At 42.2% G+C, this 24,507-nt stretch overlaps 1 protein-coding gene across 1 annotated transcript in view; it reads right to left on the minus strand.

Annotated features, from left to right (window-relative positions):
* Positions 1-17,826, minus strand: part of PRICKLE1 (prickle planar cell polarity protein 1) — a 114,094-nt gene extending 96,268 nt beyond the window's left edge. The window contains exon 1 of the mRNA XM_042992111.1: positions 17,745-17,826. The gene's annotated coding sequence lies outside the window, so the exon portion shown is untranslated. The remainder of the gene's footprint in view (positions 1-17,744) is intronic.
* Positions 17,827-24,507: the final 6,681 nt, after the last annotated feature.

Genomic DNA, 24,507 nt, shown 5'->3' on the forward strand with positions numbered 1-24,507 from the left:
TAAGTTTATTTATTTATTTTGAGGGAGAGAGAGAATACCAAGCAGGCTCCACACTGTCAGCACAGAGCCCGACATGGGGGTCCATCCCACAAATTGAGCGATCATGACCTGAGCCGAGATCAAGAGTCAGACACTTAACCGACTGAGCCACCCAGGCACCCCTGTTTTTCTTATTTCTAAAAGTAACACACTCACAGCACAAATTTCGGAAAAACTGAAAAAGGGACAAAGGAAAAAAATCATACCCATTCCTAATCTAACCACCAAGAAATACACTACTACTAACATTTTGCAAACACAAAACACATACCTAGAGTCAAGAGGACACCCTTGCAGGGCATCACACCCAAAGTATCCAAGTTCCACAGATCCAGCACAGGGTCCTCCGGGGAGCCGCTTGGGCATCGGAGGACTGTTTCACCCTAAACAAAGTTAGTGGCTTCTGATCATTAATCAGACTATACTCAGTTACACTGAGAAATATAACGGTTCAAGAAATAAAAATATCCTGTGGAGTAGCCCGCTTGAGAAACATAAGTAATACACTAGGGCTACTGTACAATACTTAGGCAAAATGACTGAATTACCTTAATGGATACTGTCATCAAGCCAGGACCACCAAATATATACACATCAACCAAAAGACAAGGATAAACCCATTCGAGACACTTCTCCCCTTGGGTTGCTTTAGAATCACTCCCAAGAGCTCCCACCCATTTCTCCGTTTATAGACTCTATTTGGACGACCTGCAATTCTGATTAAACCATGAATTCTCCTCACTCATGTGAGTTAAATTGCTGACTTCTACAAACAGAAGGCATTGCTCCCAAAGACTGGGAAACTATTTTATCCTAAAAAATAAGAAAGGCAATGCAAAGGAAGTTATCTTTACAATTATCATGTGCAGCAAGAGAGGCATGATCATGGAGATTCTTTAAGATAGCCTTCAGAGTGATACTATTCTCTAAATTTGGACTGAGAAGGGGAACATATTATTCATTCTCTCTCAGCATCGGTATAGATTTTTTCAAACTGTGTTCAAGGAACCAGGACCCCCACCTGGCTGGGGAGGAGACAGGGAGACTGACACTGTGGACCGTGAGTTGCCAGGTAAAATACAGGATGCCCACTTAAATTTGTATTTCAGATAAACCACCAATAATTGCTTTAGGGACATGCAATATTTGGGACACACTCACACTAAAACTCATTGTTTATCTGAAATGCAAATTAGCCAGGCATCTTATGTGTTTTCTTATTTTGATAAATCTGGAAGCCCTGTGATGAACCCCTTCTCTACCCCCAACAAGAGCAGTCCTACTTTACATACTGGAGTTCCAGATGATCTTGTGTTTGAGAAAGTGTTCAGCTATCAAAAAAACAAAAACAAAAACAAAAACAAAAAAGCAAACTTTGAAAAGCAGTTTGCTAGGGGAATCGAGGCAACACTCTCAACTCCACTGTCTGTGGATTTCCCATCAATAAAGCGGGGTGCATCTGGCTGTTGTGAAAATTAATTAAAGCTTGTAAAGCCCTTTGAAATTGGCATGTTCAGCCGCATATGCTACAAAATATTTATCACATGCCAGACTTCCTGAAAACATACTGATTAACAATTAGATGGCAGAAATTCTAAAATATGTTAAATCACAATTTTTATGTCACCATATTGAAGAACCACATATTGAAACACAGCAGAATCTTCCAACCTGTGAGTTTATCTCTGAAACATGAACATGCATGATTTGCTTTTAAAAGTACAGTACTTTATATTGTGATGTTTTTTTTTCCCCAGCTGAATCAGAGATTTTAAAATAGGACTTTAAGAAAACAATCAGGAAATGAAGAAAATAGTTCATCTCCTATGAGTCTATTGTCTGCTATTTCTGCTTGGTAAGGTTTTTTAAGCTTAAAAAAAAAGTTTTCCTGAAAACAAAACAGAGATACCAACACAATAAAACACATCTGGAGGCCACTTGGTGACATTCAGGGTTCTTTTTCCCCCCCCAACCATTAGCTTTCAAGGAAAGTTCTTACAGTACTTAAAGTAAATGTCATAAAAGTATAACACTCATTACATAATGTTGTCTAAACACTTGAGGCTGAAATTGAAACCTGGCGGTGAAACTGAAGAGCAAATAAATTTAGATCGTACCAACATAACAATGAAAAGGCACAGTATAAATAGTTGGTAGACTGGCCCAGGTAAATGCACCATTTAAGGAGAATAGAGAGCTTTCATTCAGAAGCTCCAAGTCAGTGACAGAGAAGAAAGGATCGCAATGAAAGTTGTCAAAATTTAGATCTAGTTTCTGATTGAGATTTTATACAGGTGGCAAGAAGTGCACGAGCAAGAGCGTAATTAGTCTTAGAGCCAAACAGAAAGACTTGCAATTCAGAGTTCCATGCTTGTCTCATTTTCCTGCCTTTGCACACACTTTTGCTTCTGCCCAGGATGAGTCATTCTCCAGTTCGAATGCCACGGCCAACTCCTGTGCAGTCATTAGCATCCAGCTCAACCGTGTCCCCCTCTCTGAAGCCTTCCTTGATGAGGACTTCTGCCTTTGCCTCTGTGCCACTACTACATCTAGTACGATTCTCTATTCCTGCCTCCACCACAAGGATGTTTCACAAGGAAGCACTGCAATGCCTTCCTTCCCTACACAACCGCGAGGTCTTTAAAGACAAGAAACCACTCCTACACAATGTTTGTATTTCCAGAGCCTAGCACAGAGCCCAGCTCACCACAGGGCTCAATAATGGTGTGTTGAAATTAAAATGATGTCCCTGAATTGAAAAAAAAGTGGGGAAGTTTAGCATTCAATGATTAACATGCATTTGTAAGTGCCATCTCTCTTTATTTTCAGAGCATAGAAAAGAAAAAGGAAAGACAGAGACTATGAAAAAAGAGCTACTACCATCACTCTGAAGCAAATAAATGGTCAGGGAAAGAGGCAAAAGATGAAAGTTTCTGTATATCCGCTTAAGGAGCCAGAGCAGCAGAAACCACTGTGAACTATTCCCAAAACATCTCTGCAAAAGTGTGCCAGCTGTAACCTGGAGGGCCAGCCTCCCAACCGAGGGCATACGTGACTTTATTTCTGGCCCACCCTCTAACAGTCTGCTGAGAAGGCCCACAAAGGTGTCATTAAGAAATGGAATGCCTTCCTGCAGCCCTTTCACACACTCATTACCAGCTGATAGCGTTTGATCTTTGAGTCATGGCTCGAGTGACCCAGATTCAAACTGGTGATTATTAATGTCACATTTATATAGATAGTCCTTCCTATTAGAACAGCACTTCATAGTCATTTATGAATCTGCCAGGAGATGTGCCACGGCTCATTGCTATGTTCATCTGAACAATTCATAAACTCCATCTTCTTAGATATAACACAGATGGTTATAGGACTTCCCAGTGGGCCATTTGTAACTTTGGGTTCAGCCTAATTAGAACGTGAATGTGATCCAAGGCCCTAAGAATTTGGTTAAAAGTTACAGAGTTAATTAATCACAGTGCTATAAAAACGAACACCCAGGCCAGCAGGTAAGGTGACATACGCCAACATGTGGTGTTTCAGGTTAATACAGAAAGAGTTTCACCACTGTACTGCATATTTTTCACTAGTTTTTATTTGGGGAGTGGGGGAGATAAGAATATTACTACAGTTTCAAAAATATTAGGAATGCAACTAAACTGGGCTGTTTTTATTTTCCAGCCTCTCTACACTTCCCCAAATTAGTTCCAATTTGGTCGATGGACACACACAGGTTAAACAAAGTTATAATCACAATGTGATTACAAAAGAAAGTGAACATACTGCTTTTGCGTTCTACTTTCTAAGTTTTCCACATTTCCCATGCACAAACACAGTATACACATTTCTAATTTTTAGTATGAACATAAGAATGCCATTGTTGTAACTATGTCAGATTAACGATTTGCTCTTAATATTACTATAGTTTTAAGCTCCTCATATTAAACTATAATGTAACCTATTAAACCAAAATTTTGGTAAGGGGAAGTGTATAATTTCTCTTAGGTCTTTAAAACATAGCTATTGTTGAATGCTGAACTGGCCACACTGAATCATGCATAAGGAAACCATGTTTTAAAGTCTCACCTGGCTAAAATGAATAATTTTGAGTTCACTATTAAATAATTCTAGCCTGAGACTTAGGTAGTGATAATTAATGATTTAAAAAAATCAGCTCCTATTTATTACCAATCCTCCCTGAAGTTGCAGCCTCCAAATTCAGTATTTTAGAATTCAGAAATTTTGAGCCTAAAAGGTCATCAGGACCCTCCTTTTATAATTGAGGAAACCAAGACAAAGAGCGGATAAGAAGTCCAGAAAATTAAGTGACTTATCCAAGATCACATGCAAGTTAGTGATAGAAGAGGCTGTAATTGGGACACCTGGGTGGCCCAGGCAGTTGAGCTAAAGTCATGACTTCAGCTAAAGTCATGATCTCATGGTTAGTGGGTTGGAGCCCCGTGTTGGGCTCTGTGCTGACAGCTTGGAGCCTGGAGCCTGCTTGGGATTCTGTGTGTCCCTCTCTCTCTCTCTGCCCCTCCACTGCTCATACTCTGTCTCTCTCAAAAATAAACATTAAAAAAAATTGTTTTAAAGGAGAGGCTGTAATTATCTAAAAGCATTTAATATAGAACGAATGTAAACATCAATATTTACAAAACAATAAAACATCATCAAACAATTTTGTAGAAGTCTCAAGTGCTTGCTTATTTTCCCTCTTGCTTTTTTCTTCTTTCTTTCCACAAACTGAACTACAAACATTCATTTATTTAGGATCTGCCAAACCAAAGCTCCGTAAGAAGGTGCATCTTGAACTAACAGGCAGCTTCTTCAACAGTAAATTGGGAAAATCTCAGTTAAACCTCCACACAAAGATGCAGTAAAGGTAAATGAATTTGCAAGGCTTTGTGTATGTTGGAGGTATTAGTCTTATTAGTAGTAAAGACCCCACCCCCCACCCCAGTCAAAAGATGTAATTTCTGGACAAATAAGTGGGTTCAGCTCCTTAACAGGAGAGCTGACCCAATGCCCATTTAGCCCTGGAACCTGAGACATTAAAATAATAATTTTAAGCAACTAGGTTTCCTAGTAAGCTAGTTGAAATCACTTAGAGGATTAGCTTTTCACCTCTGGAATTTAAGTCAGATGATTTCTTGAGTGAAAGATGGCCCACTGTTACCCTTGTTTTAACATACAAGGCAACAGCACAAGTCTGTCTCAAGATACTGCCTCTATTTTTGGTAAAGGTTACAGAGTAGCTTGGATACATTATGAAGAGGTAAGTCACATAGCTTCCCTGCTGTGAATATTCAATCTTCTATTAATACGATCCATCTGCTATTTGATTACATTTCACTGGTCACTTTGTGGTAGAGGGGAGGGGAGGAGGGGTACTCTGTCAGTCTTTTCCTTCATATTCTTATCATGTTCCTCTGGCTTTATTCAGACAAGGAAGGAAACAGCTCAGAAACCTTACTTGAGCTGCAAAAACAAAACAAAACAAAATGCCCATACAAAACCAAACAACACCTAGAAAAATCTTTGTTCTGAAAATTCACACTCGGATAAAAACAAAATACTGAGTTCTCTTTGTCTTTATTTTATATATAACATTAAAGTGGTCCACAAATGCTTATCCGGTAAAATGAGGGTAGCCATTTGCTAACTTTACTATAAAATAAGAACATAAGCATAAAACTCTCTAACTCGCCCAGCAATACATACTGTTAGATTGGGGAGGAGGTGCCCCAATTTGAAGCGCAGACAACTCCCTATCTTTTTGCAGTCATTCATTCTGCAGGTGTTTATTAAGCACATTCTATGTGCCTCTAAGATTGAGGATAAAGCAGGAGACAGCATAGAGACTACTTCATGGAACAGACAGCTATAATAACTAAGTATCTGTCTGATAGTGATAAGTGCTATGGAGAAAAGTCAGCAGGTTGAGCGGTCTCAGGAGTGCTGGGTAATGTCCGGGGCAGGCAAGGGTGCTGCCATTGTATACAGGGTGATTAGGGAAAGCTTCCCCTGTAACAGATGACTTTTGAGCAGAGACCTGAAAAGATGCAGTGAGCTATGATCCCACCTGGACAAACCTAAACTTGTCCTTTTATATTAGTTTGTCAAGTCTAGTCAAACAAGGAGATTAGCTGTGAACTGTCAGAAAAAAGTGAAACTTACAAATAATAAAGCTTTATACAATACTTTGAACCAGCTCTCAATTTATCTCCAATGATCCTTAAACCCTGTTTAGCTACAACTTAATCTTTTTCCTGACTAAAATGCCTCAGAGTATCTCTTCATATAATGGCTAAGAGAGAGAGTTTTCCAGTTACATTGTGCAAACAACACAAGTAGATTAATTCAGGTAGAAATTTCCACTCTAATGTCCTGATTATTTGACTTGGCAATGGACATCTAGTAGGAAAAACTGAGCTGAGGTTAGCTGATTTTGCTACTGGTCATCCTATATACAGTGAAAGGTCAAAGGAAACTGGACAGTTATCCAGCTTTTAGAATGGTGTGTTTTTAAGGTCCTTCTTTTAATTACAAATAAAACAAAACCCCACCCACAAAAACGGCAACATATAACAGCAATGTATAACAACAACAACAACAACAACAACAAAATAAGTAAGCTATGTAAGTATAAATTTCCTTTTTTGTTTATTTGTCTATACTATATAGGCACAGCGAGTAGTGATAATGACGGATTTATTTTTAATTTACTTGCTATTCTACAGCAAGGGTAATAATGGATAATGATAGGAAATAATCCATTTTCAAAGACCAAATAAGAAAAAGCAAAGAAACAAAATGGCTCATAAACTCTTTTAATCAATTTCCATAAAACTATGTAACCAAGAATTTTTCAATGTTTGAAAATAAAACTTTCAGATGCATCACAGTTATTTGAGAAAAACTGAGAGCATACTTATCATATTTTATTAAGACTCTGATTTATCTATAACAAGAAATATATATACATTTTGGATATGAGCCTCTGTATAATATGGATCTGGACAGTTTTAAAGCACTTCATATGTTATGAAATATATGATATGCATTCATGTCTGTAAAAGAATGAAAATAATTGCTGGCCATAAAAAAATAGTTATAATTAGCTAGCTTACTACACTAATAAAAAAAAATAGGAATTGCCATTTCTGTTGTTGAAAAGGATGAAGGGCTTAATCAGACACACACTTTATTAAGACATTGTATTGGCAGGGGCACCTGAGTGGCTCAGTTGGTTGAGCCTCTGACTTTGGCTCAGGTCATGATCTCAAGGTTTGTGAGTTTGAGCCCCACACTGGGCTCCCTGTTGTCAGCTCAGAGCCTGCGTCAGATCCCCTTCCCTCTGCCCCTCCCCTGCACTCTCTTTCTCTCAAAATAAATGAACATTAAAAAAAAAAAAAAAAGATTCTCTCTCTTCCTCTGCCCCTCTTCCCTGCTCCTTCTCTCTAAATAAATAAATAATAATAAAAAGACACTATATTGGTAAAAATCTATTGAAGAATTTTGACCTTTGTAATTAAAATGACCATAATTAAAATGTAATAAAATGAGATTTAAAATTGTAATGAAGTTGTAAGTTTGTTAGATGAGCTCTGAAACCTTTATAGCAATTATGGTTGGGTTATGTTTCTCAAACTGATACACATTAGAATGACCACAGAAAACTGCACATTCATTCATTCATTCATTCATTCAACACATACAGGCACCAAAAGGTAAGGACACTTAGTGTTTTTCATAAGATAAACTATTTTTTATCAGTAGGTTAATTACACTTTAAATTATCTGCTCCTTTATTTCCCAACCTCCAGATAACTTTTCAGAAGTGCCTCTGAATTTATTTTTTAAAAATAAATTATTTTTTTAAATTTCCTCTTATTGTTTACTTATTTATTAAACTGTTTTTGAATTTGTGTATAGCTGACCTACAATGTTACATTAGTTTCAGGTGTACAACTTATTCAACTTGTATATGTTATGCCACACTTATCACAAATGTAGCTACCGTCTGTTACCACACAACGCCATTATAATATCATTGACTACATTCCCTATGCTGTGCCTTTTATTCTTGCGATTTATTCATTCAAGAACTGGAAGTCTGTATCTTCTATTCCCCTTCACCCATTTTGCAACCATCAGCTTGTTCTACTTAGAGATCTGATTTGTTTGCTTATTCATCTATTGTTTTCAGATTCCACATGAGTAAAATCATATGGTATTTGTCTTTCTCAGTCTGATTTATTTTACCTAGCATAACACCCTCTAGGTCCATCCATGTTGTCATAAATGGAACAATCTCATCCTTTGGCTCAGTAATATTCCATTATACTATAATATATTACATATATTATATATGTATATACATTATATGTATTATACATACACCGCATCTTCCTTATCCATTCATCTATTGATGGACACTTAGGTTGCTTCCATATCTTGGCCATTGTAAATAGTGCTGCAATAAACACAGGAGTGCATGCGTCTTTTCAAAGTGGTGTTTTGTTTTCTTTGGGTAAATAAATAGCCAATAGAATTATTGGATTATATGGTGTTTCTACCTTTAATTTTTTGAGGAACCTCCATACTGTTTTCCACAATGGCTGCTAATTTACACTCCACTCCTTTTTCTCCACATCCTTGCCGACACTTGTTATTTCTGTATTTCTGAATTTATTTTTTTTTAATTTTTTTTCAACGTTTTTTTTTTATTTTTGGGACAGAGAGAGACAGAGCATGAACGGGGGAGGGGCAGAGAGAGAGGGAGACACAGAATCCGAAGCAGGCTCCAGGCTCCGAGCCATCAGCCCAGAGCCTGACGCGGGGCTCGAACTCACGGACCGTGAGATCATGACCTGAGCCGAAGTCGGAAGCTTAACCGACTGAGCCACCCAGGTGCCCCTCTGTATTTCTGAATTTAAAGCAGTAAGAGCAGTTGTTAATCTGGACCCCCGAAAATAATCGATACACTACGGGATATTCCAAAAGTCTGGAAACAGAAGGAAAATGATATAGTTGTCATGTTGTTTTTCAGATGAACAATTATATCCATTGTTTTTAATTTGGAAAGGTATCTGGAATGTTGACAAAAAGCCTATCGAGCATGTTATTTTGGAACGTAATATTACATTTTCAAAAAGTTTCCTGACTTTCTCGGCTCTATTTGTCATGTGCCAGGCCATGTTAGGTAGGCATTGGGTATGCAATGGTGAGCAGACATGGTCCCTCCCTCACATTAATTACCAGTAGTATTTACAAGAGCAGAACATAGACCATCCTGAAACTGGGCTACCACGGTATCTATAAATTTTTGACAGCAACATGAGGAATAAACATAGAGGTGAAGGAAGGAGGGAGAAAGGAAAGAAGGAAAGAAAAGCAGTTCAGCTTAGTAGGATTAGAAACAAAATTTTAGAACTAGAAGGAAATCTTAGAGATCATCTGATTTAGTGGCTCTTAACCACAGCTGCGCATCGAATTACCTACGAACCCTTTTCAGGCTAAATGTGCAAGACCACACTCAAAACCTCCTGCCTTAAAATCTTTGTGTATTTGTATTTTGAAAAAGCTGCAAAGACATTTATGATTCAAACCTTTGGTTAATATGTACTGATCCAGCCTAATTCCCTCACTTAAATATGAGGAAACTGAGGCCCAGAGAGGTTGAGAGGCCTCCCCAAAATCACACAGCTATATTACAGTCTAATTTTCCTGATTTTCAGAAAGAGACTGGAGAAAAGCTGTCTTTTTTGCATTATTATACCACATCACTATTGTCTATTCCTTTTTTTTTTTTTTTTTTTAATGTTTATTTATTTTGAGAGACAGAGAGTGTGAGCCAGGGAGGGACAGTTTCTGAAGCAGGCTCCAGGCTCTGAGCTGTCAGCACAGAACCTGACACAGGGCTCAAACCCACGAACTATGAAATCATGACCTGAGCCAAATAGGACGCTTAACTGAATGAGCCACCCAGGCACCCTAGCACTATTCTTGAAGCTCTGCTCAAGAAGAGACAGGATAAACTGACCAGTACTTGCCAAAAGTTACTGAACCAAAGTAAAAAGCCAGTGTCAACGGGCAAGACAAACATATAAATAGCAAAAGACCCATCATACACCATAGCAAGCTGGTTGCTTCCTCCTTAAACAGCCAAGTCAAGCTAGTTTAAAACATTCTCAAATAAATATCATTATTCCTATCAGTTTCTCATGTCAGCACTGCAATGAATAATAATTTTGGGTTTCACAGATAAGGACGGGGAGGAGAGAGTGATTTTTCTGGTTTATTCCTTAAAATTCAGAAGGTCAAAAAAAAAAACATTTCTAACACCTCAATATGAAGAAAGACTGGTCTGCCTTTAACATGTTTGGCAGTACTTAAGGACATGTTTTTGGCTATTAGCCTGGCAAGCTGTTTAAGCTTATAGAAGGCCCACAAAGGAAACTTACATGATTACGTTAACTAAACACAAACATCTTCTCTGTATATTTTATTCCCTCCCTTCACATTCACAAAAACATAAGGGCCAAAGCACTTTAGAATTAGGTGAGGGGAGCAAGTTATTTACCACTTCAGCTCCTTTCTCAAGGCTCGCGTAAATAAGAACTAAGGAACTCAATGAAATTATTCATGTGATCCTTGCAATTAACAAAGCTAAGCATCAGAAAGCAGTTCAAAATTTGTAGGAAGCATATGGATTTTCTTACAAGAAACATCTGTGATTCTCTAAGGTACTTCAGACCTCACTTTATCTCTTTCTAAAAATTATGTAACATGCACATCCTCCAAGCTCCGAACACACTTATTACATAGTCACAGAAGAATTTAAAATGCCGTCTTTTTTTTTGACGCACATTAGAATAAGTGTTTCAACACTGGAGCACTAAGCAGTCTTTGCACATAAAATCTAACCGTTCCCTAAATTGTTTGGAAGTGATGTTTTAAAACAAAACAAAATGCCACACTAGCTCTTTTTCAGATCCTAAGGACCTTAGATTATCCAAGCATGTAAATAACATAGTTGGCAATATCAATTACGGTTAACAAGTCCTGAGTGTCTTCAGGAGATTACCATATTATTTGCTTATCAGTGAGATAAAAGGAAAAAAAAAAAAGAAGCGCAAATGCTTTTGGTGAAACTGTAACATGGTTTAAATCAGTTTACTATTTTTAGACTGAAAGAGTGGTATATATGCTCTTGTATTTGTGTGTGTGTGTGTGTATGTGTGTGTGTCCAGAAGACAGCATTTTAACTAGGGCAGAGGAGATGGCCAATATAGAAAAGGGTTTTAATAGACTTTCTATTTCAACCATGGTTACTGTGGGCTTTGTCACTATAGCAATGGGCCCTGGTGGGGCATGTATCTGGCAGGCTGGGGTGCTCAGCTGATAAAGCAACATAAACCTCATTTTACCTCGAGCTGAGCAAATTTCCTCTTAAAAGGAAATTTTTAGAATTAAAATTAATTGCAAGACAGTGTTTCAAGGATAAAGGAGAAGTCTAAGCATCAGTCGGAGGGCACTTCTTCACAAGACACTGCTATATGAAATCGAACCTCACACTTTCTCCTAGATTGTATCAAACGCCTTCACTATCGTTCGTTAAAGGTAGTACCTTGGATTTAGGCAGTAGCCTCCAGGATCTCAATGATTCCTAGCAGCCTGGGTTAATTTCAGCTGTCTCTACAGGGGCTACATGAAACATGGCATTTACAAATTTGGATTATACAGCACTATTTATTACACTATGGAAGATTTCCAAAAATGCCAGAAGAGATGTTGGCATTTATGCAAGTCAACTACTGTTCAACCCAAAGAAGCACTATATTCTATAGGATGTTTTTGCCAGGATTGAAAGAGCCTATGTGAAAACACCTTAATAAGGACCATCTTAGCACCTCAGTTATTGGATACCCTCTAGCTCTAGGTGTTACATTTCAAATGGGCCAACAAACTATCCTGGAAACAGAACCCTCCCCGCCCCCCGCCGCCCGGGTGCTATAACCAATAGCTTCACTCCAAGTCCTGAGAGTGTATATTTTCTTATTTTCAGATTTAATAAGTCAGGTATATCTGGTAGCTATTAAAAGATTGAAACCACTACTGTTTTAAAAGGTTTCAGTGTTCAGAAATTTCAACCCCACAGAGGGGGCAGATCTGGAGGGCCTGGTTGCTGCAGAATGGTGGAATTATTTGCTGGTCTCCCCCCTTACCGCCCCCCCCCCACCGCCCCCACCACTCCTTTAAAGAATATTCTTATTGACCTCTCTACTCTTTTAATGTATTTTTAACACATGATCATGGGCTCACAAAAGTAAAATAGAAAAATCTGAAGACAGTATGTCAAATAGTCTCCAGTGACCTAAAAAGATAATTTAAGTTTCCCCACAAGGGGATTTTTTTTTTTTATGTTTATTTAATTTTGAGAAAGAGAGAGACAGACAGAGTGGGAGCAGGGGAGGGCAGAGAGAGAGGGAGACACAGAATCTGAAGCAGGCTCCAGGCTCTTAACTGTCAGCACAGAACCCGGTGCAGGGCTCAAGCTCACGAAGAGATCATGACCTGAACCGGTCAGAGGCTTAACCGACTGAGCCACCCAGGTGCCCCTACAAAGATAATTAGAATGATATTTGGCTAAAGAAGAAAGGGGCGGGGAAACCTGAAAACATTAGCTACTTACAGTATGTGATCAGATAACCTCTTCCCTTCTTATTCTTTGGGGAAATCCAAACTACTGTACAATGTTTCTTTAAAATTTCCTTTAATGAAAAGTTCAGTTATGCTTGCTCAAAGCAAAGGGCCATCCTACAAACCAGGACCAATATTGTATCTTGTTAAGTGGTGGCTACTTTATATCAGACTTTTTTTTTTAAGGCAACAAAAATGGGGGGGGGGTGGTTATAAAAAACTTCACAGGAAACCAAATAGCCTTTATTTAAATTAAAAGCAATCACAGCCTGATTCTTGGAACATGCTTCGAAATGCTTTTTGGCATGCAGCTGCTACATGCCGCCAATATTGTGTGTAATTGGAAACATTTCAAACAGAATTGTTACCAAAGTCAAAGACCATAATTGCGAGCTGTGGGATCTGCCTCGGATAAAAGAAGGGCAGCTGAGTGAGAGCACACTGCACTGAGTCGTCTACTTACCGGTCTGCATCTGACTGCAATATTTCCACTGTATTATTGACAAATCTTTCTTTCCAGAGACCCAATGAGAAAAGAAGGAAACAGAGAAGCATACACAAAGCAAAAGCTGGGGAATGCTATAAATCAGCAATTGGGTCAAAACTCTTAGAAGTATATGACTTCAGTTCTAGAACAACTGAAATAACACAGCCCTAACTTTTTTTTTTTTCCTGAAGTGCAATCCACTAGAAATGAAAGGCACCTCTCCCAAGAGTTGACCCCAAATCTACCAGTGAGAAAAATACAACTGCAGTTTAATTGGTCAGAGGGATCGCTTAGGACCAAACTTACAGAAGGCGGGTGGGAAGTTAAGTAAAGTTAAGTGGGACAGGGGTTGGGGGGATGGGGGATGGGGGATAGGGGTGGGGGGTTGGGGGTGTGGTTGGGGGAAAGTTAGGTAAGGTAAATGAAAGCTGTTTGATAGTTTACAGCTTTAAGTTTCAAAATGTTTACGCTGGCATCCGCCTTGCTGACATTTTTATTTGTATTTTAAATTTAAAATCTCTCTTTATAAGGAAATGAAGCTGGAAAGGTCTAATCCCTTCAGGATGGGCAATCACTCTTGTTCCTAGAGAGGTCCCTTCAAAAGTGACCAAAATGCATTTGGAATTTAGTCTAAACAAGTGAACAACACAGAAACACAGGAGGAACAATTCCATTTTCTTTGAGAGGTCTGATCCCCTCTAGTAACTGGAAATAGTGCCAGCGGACCACGGGCTCAGGACTGGTTCTTGGAAAAATCGTGTCATTCTGGCACACAGGGAAGTGATCCGATTATTCTGTCGTATCTCCGCGCCAGAAGCGTCATGACATCAGCATGCTCCAACTTGGAATGTATGCCTCTTCCCACCATCCCTCCTTCGGGAGAGAGGGGAATGAGGGAAACATGGGCTTAGCTGGATCCCCCATTTCCACTGTTCCAAGTGTTCCTTCACCAACACACATGCAGTTACCCTCCTTGACTTCAGTTCAGCACAGCTGCAAACTGAGTGTGGTCTTGTGTTACGGGGTGGTGGTGGGAGCTGACGGGGTACACTTGTGTCTATGGGAGATGGTGAAGTCCAGAAGTGGGGGGACTGCTGTGGTTCCGGGTGCCATCTCTGTCCCCGTACCCTGCTCTGGAGCGCTGGCCCCACATGCTGCCCGAGGTTTCGAGGAACTGCAACAATACGGGACTTGGCACCTAGATTATTGGACTTTCTTCTTCCAGTGTGTTTGCTCTCACAACAGCCTTCCAAAGATGTTAGTGCACAAAATGAAAATGCTTTGTTCTGTGACCAAAAGAAAAAGCCGTAAGGGTCCCTTAAAACACCAACCAACCAACCAACCAAGAAATCCAATTCATTCACTTTCTTAACACCTCTTTATTATGGAATAATTACATGTGGCTATAAGCAAATTGAATATTCTCACACTAATAAGAGTTAAACAATTGATATTATTTTACAAAAAGTGAGGGGAAAAGAGAGAGAGCCATCTTTCCAACAGGAAGGAGTCTATCCTGGTCAAGTGGCATCCTTAACATTTCTATGCACAGATGAGAATCACTTTGACTTTTTAAATTACTTCCCTTCTTTAAAAGGAAAAATCTATTCTTTATGAACTACTTTAACCAGAAAACTGACTGCAATTAACTAGAATACTGGTAATGATAATTTTTTTCTGAAAATCATTTCCCATAATATTGGAAAACACAAACTACAGGTTTAGGCCATTAAGAGTTACTTAGTTACTGGAAGGTCATTTTTAAAGATTCTCCTTCCATTCCATGAATAATTTGAACATCCCTCATAATATTCAACTCTGTGTTTTGCTTTCAAGGAATTATCAAAGTTTTTAGAAAAATTATTTTATAATGCCACTTTTTAAAACTTAGATTTCAGCTTAATTTTTCAAATCCTTCATTAAAGAAACCTCAAATTTTAACTTTTTCTTTTGTGTCTTTTCAGAATTATCACAGGAGAGGATATTAGTAGCAATCAGACTTTTACCCACATCTGACTCTAAACTTAATAGTTTAGCTATTAACCCTACAAGGTTTTTTTTTTTCTTCCCAGCTGATATTAGATTTTATTTGCATGACCAAAGCTGACTCATTGCAATCTCCTTTATTACAGAGACAAATGGTGGTTCCATGGAAGTTGATTATAAAAACATGATAAACTTTTTAAGTTTCATTGGTATTGTTAGCAGAACTGATTGAATCTGTCACTTTAGTAAAATATATAACTTTTCTTAAAAAAAAAAAAACAAACCTGTAAACCAACAGGATCACACAGTGACAAATCAACAGTAAGTACCAAATTAAGGATGGAAAAATTAATTTACTAAACCCATTTGCTCACATCAATATGGCTACCTCTATGTACCATCCAGCTCTTCCCTCCTCCTTTCCTCCTCTCTTCCCCTCCCTCCCTTGATCCTTCCCTTCCCTCCTTCTTTCCTTCCTTCCTAGATTTATTCACAGGAATGAGTCACTATTGTTAGCCATGACTTATTAAAACAGATTTTCGAGTCCATCAGCAAGCATGCTGACTCTTAACTGTGGGTAATGTCCATTTGTTTCCAGAACCTTTAGTTTTAATATGTAGAACACATGCATTGTTAACCTTTAAATCCTCTGTATAAACATTTCTGGAAGGGCTTGTAAAATATCTCCTTCTGTGTTTCCTGACTGGCCAGTTGATGGCAGTTAGAAACCCCCCCCCCCACCCCCCCTACCAGCAGGTGCTGTATTTTGCTTTCTTCGGGCTCCAGCTGGGTTACAATGACAGATTCCTGTCCCAGGCCAAACCAGCCACCTAGGCTAGGACCCCACTGGAGGCAACCCGAACCAGGCCCCACCAGACAGCAAGATAAATGGCTGCTGTTTAAGTTTAAAATCCCTTGGTGGGAGTAAATATTGTTCCAGGGAAAAAGGCTTGACAAATATTGCGTCATCCTTCCAGAGCTGTCTTGATTAAAGCAGAATCTTTGGATTAAGTTGGTGCTCAATTCAAAATGTATCTATCTTGCTGTCATGGGATTTCCCCCCCTTCCTAGAGTCTGAAAACACATATTGTTGAGGATGGTCAAACAAGACTGCCGCCTCCCCAAGGGGCTGCAGTCCACTCTTGATAATAGAAGGCGGCTGAACACTGACACTTTGCTGAGGAGAATGGAGACAGCAAAGGCTTAGTGGGAAAAGGCCAGTTGTCACCTAAGTGACAGGCAACAGCTGAGCTCACACATCTGGAGCCGGACCAGGGCAAACATCCAGCAACCCTTGCTGGTCTACACCTTGGGCTTGTCTGAAGGGAGAGCAGAAGTTCCCCTTCCTCCAAAAGTACATTAAAAAATAATCTGAGGGTGAAGCACGTCAATTATGTAACACCAGCTGCACACACAGCTGATTAAAATGAAGACAGAGGGACACGAAACTGTAAGGCATGCTCACGTTCGATTTTGTTAGGTACAAAGCGTCCTGCATCAAATCCATTCTAAAAGTCACATACACATGCATGCTTTTTACAGCACAGATGCATGTGAACCTCTCCGGAGAGGCCACATCTTTCCAGGGGCTTTTTTCCTTTTAGGCAGGTTCCCAGGCTGCGCTCTTCACCTTGTTCATGGCCGCACTTGCCTCCCATACTCTTTAGAAAATCAGCAATCGAACACCTTTGGGTTCTGACTCTGAATCGCCCTCAGGCAGGCTGGAACTCAGTGCGGTGCCATCCGTATGTCGTTCTTCAGGCTCCTGAAGACAATCTGTGGGCAATTACCCCCAAGGCCCCCCAGATAATATGGCACTGGCGATGTCGTTTGTTTTTCTTAGAGGGCAATGAAATTTTAACAGCTTTCTGCTGCATCCCGAGTCCCGGCCCTGCTAATAATTAACATGCCCAGTTTCTCCAACTTTTTTTCTGCCGAAAAGGGAGGAAGACGCTCCCATTCTTTTCCAGGGACGTGCTACCTTCAGAAAATACCTTTGTCGAGGATGGGGGTGGGGGGCGCGGGGGAGCCGAAGCACCCCTGCCGAAAAGCAACCGGCCCTTCCCGCAGAGCCTTGGGAGGGAATCAGCACCCTCCCTCCGGACGCCAGTAGGTGACAGGAGATCCCAAGCGGCGGACACACGCCGACGCACCCTCGCCTCCCTGCGCCCCTCATCGCCCCGACTCTGGGGCCACTGAACGGGTTTCCACGTAGGAGAGAATCAGGGGAAGAGTTGGTAGTGATGCAGCAAACCGGAGCCATGCGGACAGCCTATCTGAAGCCCTGTCGGTGCTGCAACCTAGTATCTGCTTTCACCGTCTACACAGCCCAACAAGCAGATTATGCCCTTCTCCCTTGCTGTCTGCTCTGCCGGCCCAGCCTGGATGTCACAGCACAGCACCCCCCCCCCCCAACCTCCCGCAGTGACCCCGTGGGTGCCTAGCCCTTCCCGCCCGGCGCTCGCCCCCCACTGCCGCGCCGCAGCCCCTCTGCAGAGCCGGTGGGAGCCGGGCTGCCACTCACCCCGCGCGAGGCAGAGAGCGGTCGGCTGGACGGTCCTCCGCGCCGCGGCAGGTCTGCGGTGCTGCGGTCCGCGGCGTCAGGGGTGGGCGAGGGCGGGCAGCCAGCGAACCATCCAGAGAGCCCGGCAAGTCGCTGCGCCGGCCGCGGGGCCCCTCGGGGAAGTCAGCGCAGGCGGCGCGCGGCGGGCATGTTCCGGGGCGCGCTGTCGGGCGGCGGCGGCGGCGGCCGCGGAAGGCGGCGCTCGCAGCGGGCTGCAGGCAGAGTGCGCTCCGACTCCGGAGCCCCGCGCCGCGGCGCCGCCGCGCACCCCGCCCTCGGCCTCCGGGGCCCGGCGGGAGCGAAAACGCGGAGCGCGGACACCGCCGCGGGATCCAGGCCGCTCGGCGCGCACCCACGCGCGCCCCGGCTCGGCCCCGAGCGGCGAGGTCGGTGCCCGGCTCCGGAGGGCGCGCGGGCGCAGGGCGGCGCGGCCGGGAGTGCGTGCGGCTGGGCGGGCGGCGAGCTGGGCAGGACCCGCTGGGCGAGCAGCCGGAGGCGCGGAGCTGGGGGCGGGTAAGCTGCGAGATGAAGTTCACCCTGGCGCAGCCCAGGTTCTCAAGTGCAGCTCGCTCTTCTCCTCCGCCCCGCCCCCGATTTTATGCTCCCTCCCCCTTTTTTTAAACCAACAATCCTGATGGATTGAAAGACAGGAAGGGGTGACGCGGGGGAAAAGACAAACCCAATTTCCTCTGATCAAACGGTTTGGGGATTGCCTATTTGGGTCTCTCTTCACTTGGCGTGTGTGCTGGGGAAAGGGGTAGTTAATTAAACTCTTAGATTCCTTCCGGCGCGCCTCGCCTCGCCTCGCTGGGGACCCCCTTGGACTCGATCCTATCTCGTGTAATCCTGCAGGCTGGGCTGCCTGGGCCTGGGAGCAAGAAGCCGAATATTCAGCCTCTAGTTTTTTCCCTTCCCCTCCTCGACGGTCCTAGCATCTCAAAGAAATTCCCCAAGTGTGGGGGGCTCATGTGAGAACCTGAGCTCACCCCAATGTCCAGAGCCTGACCCAAGTTAGCGCGTCTTACTTTAGAGTCGTTTTCAGAGTATTAATTTGATCACGAGGATCATTTTTTCATTGGCCAACTACTCTCCAGGTTTTCTCTCTGCCCGATTCCCAGGGTTGGGCTCTCAGGCACTTTCTCCCAGGATGTACTAGGCCTGTTTGCAAGTTCTGCCCTGACATTTGTGTCCCCTTAGAACCTCTCACCATTTCCAGTTCCAGATCAGTGGAGTCACACACCCATGTGGGTACGATTTCCCCCGAGGTTGCAGAGGGCAGACTCCATGGCAGCTGCTAACCCCCAACTTGACAGGTGTCTCTGCAAAGCTGGATTTTGTTGATCTCTCAACCCCTGTCACAACCCTCTAGGATACTGTATCATCTTCCAGGAAGACGAAGATGTGTGTGTGTGTGTGTGTGTGTGTGTGTGCGCGCGCGCGCGCGCACGCGGGGGGGGGGTGTTGTAAGAAGCATTTTTATTCCTTTAAGAAAAATCAAAATTGCCAATTTCAGAATTTTTCAGAGCACCGAGTCTCCTGGATTTTCATTGGAAGTGAAGCAAGGGACAACTCAGCAAAAATAGAGCCGATGAAAAAGAGGATGTAAGGAAATAACATCTAAAGGCAAAGGGAGGAGGAAATGGTACAAATCTAGGGAAAGGTTTCGCCTTGGCACTGTGCTCTGTAATTCCAAGTCTGACTCACATCTCCTGCACTACAGAAACTGTCTCCCTTCTAGATACACAGGATGAGTTTCTAATTCTTTGAGCACAGATCACTCAGGAAACAAGGCTGTTGCTTTTGAAATAACTCCACTTGCTTGTGGTGTTTGTAACTGATGGGAATCTGAAGGGAAACGACCTAGGCTTTCTTGCCCCTCGGCATTTTATTGGAGTTAGCTTTTAAGTTATGTCTGTTTATCTTGCCATGGTTACAAATGCTTCTATTAAGCTATAAACTTTTAGCTTCTCTCTAACCTCCAGAACTGCCCAAGAAGACTGACAAGGTGATTTGTTTCACCCATGGAGGTAGTAAAATTAGTACTTTTAGAGGCAGAGAGTCCACTCTCTTTGCTAGTATCTGTGGGTGTCTATCTGTCTATTGTCTCAATCAAGACCTTCACATGAAAGCACTTTCCCAACCAAATGAGTGATGCAGGAGAATAGAATCCATGGAGGATGGAGCAGAGAATGAGTCACTCATACTGTGGCGTCTTCATGAGAAAGTCCTTTTCAGTGGACCAGCAGGCATTTGTAGCAGGCAGAATTGGGTATGTAGAAGCTCATGGAGAGAATATTTGTAATGCCTGCTCTTGGACTTCCCCACTAATTGGGGGAAATGCTACTTTCTTATGCTAAGAGATGAATCTGTTATCAGAGGACTTATAACTCTATGATGACTCCACAAAGGTGTTGTTTACTTGAGCATCAAACATGTTGGGCATGGCAGGGCATCCACAACTGTTCCCTCCAGAGGCTTACTTCCTCTCCAGACAGTGTGTCGGGCAGCATATTTTGGATTCAATGAAAATGTGAATGCTTGGTCTTCAACCAGGACTCTCCTAACACTACTTTGGATACTGCATGTGGTGATTTGTCATCAGAGAAATCTGAATTCAAATCCCAGCCCCGCTGCCCACCAAATGCAGCCCGGGAAATGCAGTTAATCTTGAGGTGATTCTTAGTTTCTTCATTTGCAAATGAGGAGAGTAATAACTACCTCAGAGAACTTTAGGGGAGGATTGAAGGCTAGGTGTGCAGAAAAGACTCAATAGTTGGAAAGTTTGTATAACGCCACAGCCACTCTTCTCTACACTAGGGTCCGTGAAAAATCCTACAAGTAGGAAAAAAAGCATTTTAAAACTTAATAGAAAAAAGCATTCAATACTCCACTCTTCATTGTGGAGTATTGGGTTGCTTCTGGGTCTTTTGTATTACTGGTGTTACTTTCTTTGCCTTTACAAACCAACATGGTACCATACCCTTTATAAGCAAATAAATTCACTTAGGGAATGTTTACTTTTCTTTTACAGCCTTGATAACAAACGGATCTTTTTTTTTAAGTTTATATATTTTTTTGAGAGAGAGAAAGAGAGAGAGAGACAGAACACACACACGGGGAGAGGCAGAGAGAGGGGGACAGAGGATCCGAAGCAGGCTCCAGGTTGTCAGCACAGAGCCCGATGTGGGGCTTGAACTCATGAACCGCGAGATCAGGACCTGAGCTGAAGTCGGATGCTTAGCTGACTGAGCCACCCAGGCGCCCCACAACTGTATTTTTAAGATGATAGCTTGATGCATTAAACTGTGTCCTCCAGAGATTCATCCACTGAAGTGCTCACCTCTAGTACCTCAGTATGTAATCTGGTTTGGAGGTACAGTCTTTGTAGAGATAATCAGGTTAAAATGAGGTCAGTAGGGTGAGCCCTGATCCAATATGACTGGAGTCCTTATAACAAGGGGAGATTTGGAAACAGACATGCACACAGGGAGACCACCAGGTGAATATGGAATGGAGGCAAAGTTAAAGGTGATGCATCTGCAAACCAAGAGATCACCAGAAGCTAGATGAGACACATGGAACAGATTCTTTCTCACAGCCCTCAGAGGAACCAAGCCCTGCTGACACTGTGATCTCAGACTTCTAGCCCCCAGAACTATGCTACAATAAATTCCTGTTGTTTAAGGCACCCAGTTTGTGGGGTGTTGTTATGGCAGCTTCAGCAAATGAATGCAATATGCAACCAAGTCATGCCATTGAATATCTCTCGGCTCACAGAAGAGTGCTATCACGCGAAGATGAAAAGTTCTCGACAGCTTAGGCCCCAAGCTCGGACCTTAAAAAAGCAAGAACCGGACAGTGTTGGCAGGCTCTGTTTGGTGATTCCTAGGCTTTGCTTGGTCCCTGTTCCCTGTGTTTGCCCACAACTGGGACTCCTTTCCGTGACCTGAAGACTCAGCTCCACTCAGTGTTTCCAGGGCAAACCAGTTTTGACTCTTTAATGAAGGTCATAGGCTGGGGCGCCTGGGTGGCTCAGACGGTTGAGCGTCCGACTACGGCTCAGGTCATGATCTCGCAGTTTGTCAGTTCGAGCCCTGCGTTGGACTCTGTGCTGACAGCTCAGAGCCTGGAGCCTGCTTTGGATTCTGTGTCTCTCCATCTCTCGGCCTCTCCCCTGCTCATGCTCTGTGTCTCTCTGTCTCTCAATAATAAATAAACGTTAAAAAAAAATTTAATGAAGGTCATAGGCTTAGCTGTAAGGCATGTTCCCCTGCTAGAAATTCTACATAGGTTTCCTAGGTTGAGTACACCCTCCTGTATTAGCCTAAAATATCCCTCATATTTGTACTCTATCTCTCTAGTTATTTTCCTACCGGTCCCCACCCTTGTTTGCTCTAAGCATATTAAAGTATTTACAATTCTTCAAAAGCATTAAGCTATTTTATGCCTCTGTGCTTTGAACAGACCTAGAATGTTACCCACTGATAACTGCCCTCTTTAATAGCTAACTCCTGCTTAGCCTTTAAAATTCAACTGAAGCATTACCTTCTTGATTGTCCATCCATATGCATATTGTTTTGTCTGTCTAGCATCTATTTCTCCTTTGCAATGCCCAGATTTTCTTTGGAGAACCATTTTCGCCCATTGCGATGCCTATGGTTGCCTTGGGGACTCACCCCTGGCTTTGTTGTTTGGACTGTGTGACTAAGACTGGAAAATTAGGGGCCTGGATCCTCCTAATCAAAAGATTGGTCCAGGGATGGGCATATGATCCAGGATAGATCCTGGGATCTTGCAGGAACTTTTAGGAGTTTGACAACAACAAAGTCAACAAATACTTATTGAGCATTTATATAATAGTGACCTCTTTGCTGGAAATTTAATAATAAACCAAACAAAGTTTTTATCCCTATCGCTCTTCTTTGAGCTCCTGGATCAAACCTTGCCTGAAAACAAACTACCACTGAGTTTTTCAGATTAAATTGATATTTTGTTGTTGTCTTTGAAGCCAGTTTGGGGTTTAAGTGACTTGCAAATTAAAGAATACTAACTGGTACATTCCCTTCACCATTTAGATGCTACCTTTCTCTGTTCAACTTTCTACTCTTTTATCACATCATTTGTTTATTTGATTAATTATACCTGATCTTATTCCAAAAAGAGTTAAGCCCACTTACAATTAAGCAACAATAACATATGGCAAGTGAACTTGAAATTGTAATTTGAAAGTAAGTATGAAATGAGAAACAGAAATGAGACAAATTTATAAAATGAATTCCATAAAGAGTGGCACACAATTTAGCTTTCAGGTTTCTAGCAGCCAATATAACAAGGGTATCATAATTCTTACACAATTGAAAATGTGTCTAAGATAAAATACTCCTTTTAGGAGAAGCACAACTATTGCTAACTCAAAGAGCAGGAGGAAGCACCCAGAGCAGGTCATCATGAATAAGGCTCTAGAAAAATGATGTACAGTATCCTCAACAACATCCTCACAGAGTACATGACAATGCGTTTCTTGGGGCTGTTGGTGAGAGCATCTGTCAATTCATTTCTCAGAAAATTCCTTTTCCAGAAAGTAATTTAATTCACTTCACTTTGTGGCAGGCACTGCACAGAGTATATGACAATCACAAGGAAGTTGGTAGTCCAAAGTGTTCTGGTAGGGCACAGCAGAGGTAAGCCACATAGCTGGAGGGGATAGAGGTAGGGTCAGGGAAGGCTTCCTGGGAGAAGAGGCACCTGAAAGGTGAACTACCTAGGGAAAGGTGTGTGTGTGTGTGTGTGTGTGTGTGTGTGTGTGTCCATGGTCAACCAATTTAGTTAGAGGGAACATCATGTGTAAAAGTGAGGGTGTGGTGGATCTGAGAAACTGAAAGATGTCCAGTCTGGCCACAGTTTGGGGGACAAGGGGAGAGCAGTGATGGAGGCGTGGATGAGCCTGGGGAGACGGGCAGAGGCTGCGTCATGAACAAGCTTTGGTGGGGGAGGCTGGTGAGTTCAGTTTTGGATATCAGGAGAAGGTAACCCTCCAAACTGACTAAGAAGCCAAAGATCTAGGAATGAGAGAGGGAGGACGTGGTGTGAAAGAATTCAAGAGCAGAGGGCATTTCAAGAGCAGAGTAGTACCTAGCCTCTTCTGCTAAATTTCAGACCACCCAGAACAAACTGTGCTCCATGAAGCCCTAATAGTTCTATTGAACATCTAAATTAGAGGTTTGCAGGAGGCCCTCTGAGGTCCTGAAGGGTGGGCCTTGGGGACCTCAGGAAGGTTCTGCAGTTGATAGTAGCTGTATAAAGTATACTGGCTAATCTGCGCGTGTCCTTCAGGCAATCCTCCATAAATAAATATGCACCAGGCTTTTGGGAGTTTGGCCAGTAGTGATCTTGAAATTATCATTCCTTGGCAATACTCAACCACTCTCTGCTGCTCATTTAAAAAGGAATTATATGTCTGGGGCACCTGGGTGGCTCAGTCAGTTGAGCGTCTGACTCTTGATTTGGCTCAGGTCAGGATCTCATGGTTCACAGAATTCGGCCCCTCCTCGGGCTCTGTGCTGACAGCGCAGAGCCTGCTTGGGATTCTCTCTCTCTCCCTGTCTCTCTGCCCCACCCCTGCTTGTCCTCTCACTCTCTAAATCAGTCAATCAATCAATCAATCAATTCCTTAAAGAAAAAAGAGTTAAATATTTTAACAGTCAGCTGAGCCAAACTGTGAACA

Source organism: Panthera tigris, chromosome B4 (genome assembly GCF_018350195.1).
Source record: "Panthera tigris isolate Pti1 chromosome B4, P.tigris_Pti1_mat1.1, whole genome shotgun sequence".
Lineage (NCBI taxonomy): Eukaryota > Metazoa > Chordata > Mammalia > Carnivora > Felidae > Panthera > Panthera tigris.